Genomic DNA, 6,000 nt, shown 5'->3' with positions numbered 1-6,000 from the left:
GTGGATACAGAAATTGTGGTACATCTACACAATGGAGTACTACTCAGCTGTTAAAAACAATAAATTTAAGAAGTTCTCTTTTCTGCCCTCTCTAGCAGCCAGGTAGGGTCTTGTCATTATCTCTAGCCACAGACATGTTAGTAGATGTGAGGTGTGTAATTCTGTAATATAACCAACCTAGAAACAGGCTGTCTGGCTGACATCTTGTCCTATAATGGGTAATGTTAAAAAAATTCAATGTTATTTGATTATTCTAGGCTCTTATAGGTGACAAAGACAAGTTCTAACATTACACCTTCCAATAAAAGTCATTTTAAAAAAGGAGCTAAGAAACAATAAACTAAGTAACCAAGGTTTACAGGGAACTGATTTTTACTATACTATAAAAGGCTTAGTGACTTAACATTTACTTCATGGCTTCCCCTGGTTTGCAGATTTCTCAATATATAAATTTTGAAAGTATAAATGATGAGATGAAATGTATACACTTTAATACAGTTGCATCGCAATTTTCTTAAATTCAATATCCTTATGGCAACTTCTCAGCAGCCAAAAAAAGCAAAATTTATAAGCTACAAATTAACTTTCAAAATAAGCATATTAATTCAATGTAATAGAGAATATTGATTGCTGGAACTAAACTACCACCAGATTATAAATAGCATATCAACATAACTCAATGTCCTTTGAGCCCAATGAATGAATAACTAGCAAATGTCACATGAGTCATTTTCACATACAGTCCTACAACAAATCCCCTACAGATATGTTCCTTTTGTAATACATTGTGACATTATATAACATTTAAATGACTCAAATGCATGGGTTTGTGACTGTGTGACCCTGTCTTATTAGTTTACTCTGAGACAGAGTGGTATTTGTGAATGCCTACTAAGCCGTATGTATCTGCAAATCCTTAAAAAGTAGTCACCAAGGGTGACACAGGTAACAGCACTTCAAAATAAGCACATGGAAAGTTCACTTACAATGTATATAGTATCGAAAACTTGTGCTACTTAACTCTGGATTGAATGTGATATTTGTGTTAAAAGTGCTCAGGGAAGGAAACCCCAGGCACTTTCTTGCCTTAATGATTTTGAGACTCGGTGTTTGGTAACTTAAGATTTTTTAGTCCTTTTGTTTTCATAAGGCCCACTCTAAAGATTATAATAGTAATTCTTGACCTAGCTTGCAGATCAAGTCCCAGTCCTTGACCTCAACTGACAAAGACAGTCACATGAAATAGCATTTTAAATCCGTCACAACTGACTTCAATGGACAAAGTTCTACTTTCTCTAAGGCTCACCTTTCAAATTAAGTAAAACAAGATTTACTTAATAATAAAGAAGTACACTTAAGATACAAATGATTACTTATAAGTAGTCCTGCAAAGAGAAAAAGATAAATGATCAAATCTAACTTGAGAATGTATCTATTACAACTACAGACTTAGGCATAAAAATTAAAAAAAAAACTGATTTTATGTGTTTGTTCAAATACACTATGTCATTTTATTTGTTCAACATAAAACGAATTATTGTTATCCTCCATAAATAAATATCTAATTTTGAAGTTTCTTCTTTAGCTTAAACATTTCTACTTTAAATTCCTTAGCATATTCAAAATATTTGATGGCCAGATATTATTTAATAAACTATCATCTGATAATATTAAATGATTTTTCTCAATATAAATTGTGTAGAACTGGAATTAATATAAGAGCCAAGGCATAATAAAAAAGATACCTCTTTGTTAATTCATTTGTTCAAAGGAATCAGCCAGTACCTTTTGTCATTCTCAACAGCTGCACAACTAATAATAATAAAGATTGAAAATTCTGGAAGAGTTCATGGCTTTAAAGGAGCAACTCATGGAATTTTACTTCTATTTTTCAAATCAAGAAAAATGGAAATGTTTTCACTGAAATGTCTTTTCCTAATAATAACCAACCTTTTGATGTAAGAGTATGTACATAACTGTTAATGACAGCATAATCAGAAGACATATTTCTGTGACTTGAACTTCTACAAAATTGAATTTGGCATTGACAAGAAAAAATAAGTAGTACATCTGAGAATGTTTGCTTCCCTGAGAGGAACAATTGGTTCTCTGTACACAAAGCCCATAAATAAAGAATGACCTAAAAAGCATGGAAAAGTAATGCAACTGTATTTGATAAATGGCTTGCTCATATAATAACCATTTTGCCATTCTGGTTATGCTAATACATGTATTTTTCTTTAATAGATATCCCACTCCTATCTACAAATAACTGTCAGTATCACAGGACCTACCATATTGTCAATAGTTTGGTAAGGAAAACAGAAATGGTGTGAGATATTCCAAGCAGAGAGAATTAGTTTAAAATGTGTTTAGAAGTTTTAAAAAGCCTTTGTGTAGAAGAAGGCCACTGATTTGCTTGAGTGAATTTTATATCCAGCTACTTTGCCAAAGTTGTTTATCAGGTTTAGGAGTACTCTGATGGAATTTTGGGGGTCATTTAAGTATACTATCATATCATCAGCAAATAGTGATAATTTGACTTCTTCCTTTTCAATTTGCATCCCTTTAATCTCCTTTTGTTGTCTAATTGCTCTGGCTAGGACTTCAAGTACAATATTGAACAGGTAGGGAGAGAGTGGGCAGCCTTGTCTAGTCCCTGATTTTAGTGGGATTGCTTCACTTTTTTTCTCCACTTAGTTTTGTGTTGACTACTGGTTTGCTGTATATTGGTTTTAGTATGTTTAGGTATGAGTCTTGAATTCCTGATCTTTCGAAGACTTTTGTCATGAAGGGTGTTAGATGGCAATCCTTCCCATAGTCAATTACCAAACCCAGATACTATTGTGGATGCCAGCAAGTGCTCGCTGACAGGAGCCTGATATAGCTGTCTCCTGAGAAGCTCTGACAGTGCCCGACTAATACAGAAGTAGAGGCTCACAGCCATCCATTGGACTGAGCACAAGGTCCCCAATGAAGGAGCTAGAGAAAGGACCCAAGGAGCTGAAGGGTTTGCAGCCCCTTAGCACGAACAACAATATGAACTAACTAGTACCCTCAGAACTCCCAGAGACTAAACCACCAACCAAAGAGTACACATGATGGGACTCATGGCTCCAGATGCATATGTAGCAGAAGATAGCCTAGTCGGTCATCAATGGGAGGAGAAGCCCTTATTCTTGTAAAGGTTCTATGCCCCAGTGTAGGGGAATGCCAGGGCCAGGAAGCATGAGAGGGTGGGTTGGTGAGTAGGGGGAGGGATTTTGAAACAGGGTTTCTCTGTAGCCCTGGCTGTCCTGGAACTCACCCTGTAGACCAGGTTGTTCTCGAACTCAGAAATCCGCTTGCCTCTGCCTCCCAAGTGCTGGGATTAAAGGTGTGCGCCACCACCACCCACCTAAAAAGAAGTCTTAAAAAGAAAAAAAAAAAGCATGTGAGCTAACCAAGATATATTAATAACAGAAAGCAGCTACTATCCCTGAGAAACAAAAAGGAAGAGGTGGTGAGAGATGCCTAGGCTTATTTATCGAGGCATTGACTCAAGACATCTTAGGAATACAACAAAGCATTGGAAGTATGAATGAGGTGCCTGGAAGACGTTCTGGGACAGCCAAGGGTGGTGTGTGCTTGATGCCAATATAAAACATAACTTTACTGAGCTGATATACAGGCTCTGCTTACAGTCCCCAGGCTAAGTCAGGGAAGCACCACAGAACAGAGAAGCATTAATGGCTATACACCAGTTCTAGAATCAAGGAGAACTTCAGGGCTATGGGCACTGGGGTCCATAGCTTCCTCTGACACTCAAGGAGGTCAGAAGCTGGGAATAGCTGACTAACTTTTATTTTCCAGTCCTTATCCAGGACCTCTTCTGGGCAAAATCCATCTGAAATACTGTAATAGAAACTTGGAAGAGTAAACTGGAGGATTTCAGAAACTTATAGTACACAGAAAAATGCAAAGGAAGGAAATGAATGCCTGTCTCAAGATATAACATTGTCGGTAGTAGTAACTTTTATACAAGTTTAGTCTGTTTGTTTGTTTTCCCATAATGATCATTTTTAAATTTTATATATTATTTTTATTTCCTTGGAAAACAAGATAGCTTAGCCCAAAAAAAGCTTGCTTCCAAGCCTGATAATATGAATTCTACCCCAGAAACTCACATAATGAAATGAGAACTGACACTCAAAAGTTGTCCTCTGACTTCTATGTGTGCACTGTGCATGTACACATACCTCCAACATGTAAGCTACATAAATACGTGATAAAAACAAAGCAATGTAAAATATAATAATAAACTAGTGACATTATTTAAGTTTGCTATTGAAAAAATATTTTTATACTTTTTAAAAGCATATCACAGATTTATACAAGTTACAAATTGATGCCAAATCTATTTTTTTTATTCTCATGAAAACACATAAATATTCTGCTTGCATATTATTGTCTTCCAATTCTAGTACATGATGTAATGAAATTATACAAATTGTAAGCATCCAGGAAAACATTACCAGATTGTGCTAGGTTACAGATGGCCTTTGATTCTTTGCTCTTTTCATTGAGATTTTCTTTGTGTCCAGATTGGCCATAGAAATGAATATTAGTTTATTATATTTATTATATTATATTATACATCATATGGTACATTACTTATAGTGAAAGGATTCAGGGGTTTCCAAATCTAGAGGATTAAAAATTCCTGTATCTTCTGCTCAAAGATTCTTGAAACTTTGCTGTACTCAGAAACAGCTGCTGAAGAGCTGCCAAGTAAGAAGCTAAACTGTCCTAAGACCACCATGCAGGAGAAACCTCACAAAGATGATCTTATGGTCAGTCTCAACTGAATACTGTCTTCTATTCATTTCCCTCCAAATATTAGACATGACTATGAAGACATCTTACATCCTGCAGAAGATGGAGGTGATAGCTTCAATCAAGGTAAGCAGAACAAGACAACCAACCCCCTTCTGATCTTGGCCACCAAATTGCAAAACACATTAAGGATGTTGCTTTGAGCTGTGAGCTTTGGAGTATTTTGCTATGCAGTAATAACAGATAATGAAACGTGGCACCCCCAGCAATCAAAAAACGCATAATAAAACAGACTTTATGCTGAATATGATTGAATTAACTAACATATTTAAATTACATAACAGAAAACTCAAGAAGCTTTAAAGGTAAGAAATCCTCACATCCTACTGATGAAGTAGAAGTATTATGGTATCCTGAAGCTTCTGTGACAATGCAAATGCAGAGCTGAGCTTATGGCCTTTCTCTAGGTAATTACCTCAAGGTGGGAGGTTAACTAGAAGTCTCTGTTTATAATTTCTTTTTCTTTTTCCAAGAAGACCAATTCACAAAAAGCTGTACAAATTTCAGACTGTATATAAAATTTATTCCTAAAGGATGCACATAGTAACCATAAAATTCATTTGGACATTCTCAGTAATTAGTCTTTTCTCCAAAAATATAATTTAGATGAGGGACAGCTGTGTTCTTATAAACCTCTTTTGTCAGAACATCTTATATGATTGAAAAGTAATCAGAAAATTCCAAATATTCTACAACAGAGGAATAGTTAAATACATTGAATGTTATTATTTCAGGACATAATGTCATCTTTTAAAAAGAAGTCACAAAGTCCTTAACTATACAAAAGACTGTGTAATATCTACTTATAAGTATGAAATGCATATATTAAAGATAAGAACTGGAAGGTGATTTTGGAGAAGGGAAAACTGTTAGGTTGAGGTAATGGTCATGAGATACAACTTTGCTTTTTACTTCTTTCTACTTCTCATTTTTCATCTAGTTACAGCCTGTTACAGCCAGTAGAAACTGATAAGAACATTCTCAGTAACCAGTTTCTGACATTTATAAGATACATCCTGCAAAAGTTGCAGCTAGACCAAGAGAAACATTTAATAGCCAAGCTAACAAGGCATGTCTGGCTGTAAAGTACCACTTCCTTCTTTCTTGTGTGTAATGTTGTGTCTA

The 6,000-nt window shown here is 35.3% G+C and overlaps 1 protein-coding gene across 4 annotated transcripts in view; it reads right to left on the bottom strand.

The window, feature by feature from the left end:
• The window catches only part of Macc1 (MET transcriptional regulator MACC1), a 255,637-nt gene that overhangs the window by 48,635 nt on the left and 201,002 nt on the right, over nt 1–6,000 (bottom strand). Inside the window, exon 1 of one of the 4 annotated variants that reach the window (XM_031357693.1) lies at nt 3,308–3,351. The exons of the other annotated variants lie outside the window; for them this stretch is intronic. The gene's annotated coding sequence lies outside the window, so the exon portion shown is untranslated. Of the gene's footprint in view, nt 1–3,307; nt 3,352–6,000 lie in introns of those variants that run through there. 4 annotated transcript variants of the gene reach the window in all.

The sequence above is a fragment of the Mastomys coucha genome, unplaced genomic scaffold (assembly GCF_008632895.1).
Source record: "Mastomys coucha isolate ucsf_1 unplaced genomic scaffold, UCSF_Mcou_1 pScaffold6, whole genome shotgun sequence".
Classification (NCBI taxonomy): Eukaryota; Metazoa; Chordata; class Mammalia; order Rodentia; family Muridae; genus Mastomys; species Mastomys coucha.
Note: the sequence above shows the minus strand (reverse complement) of the source record. Positions and strands in the feature narration are given on the sequence as shown.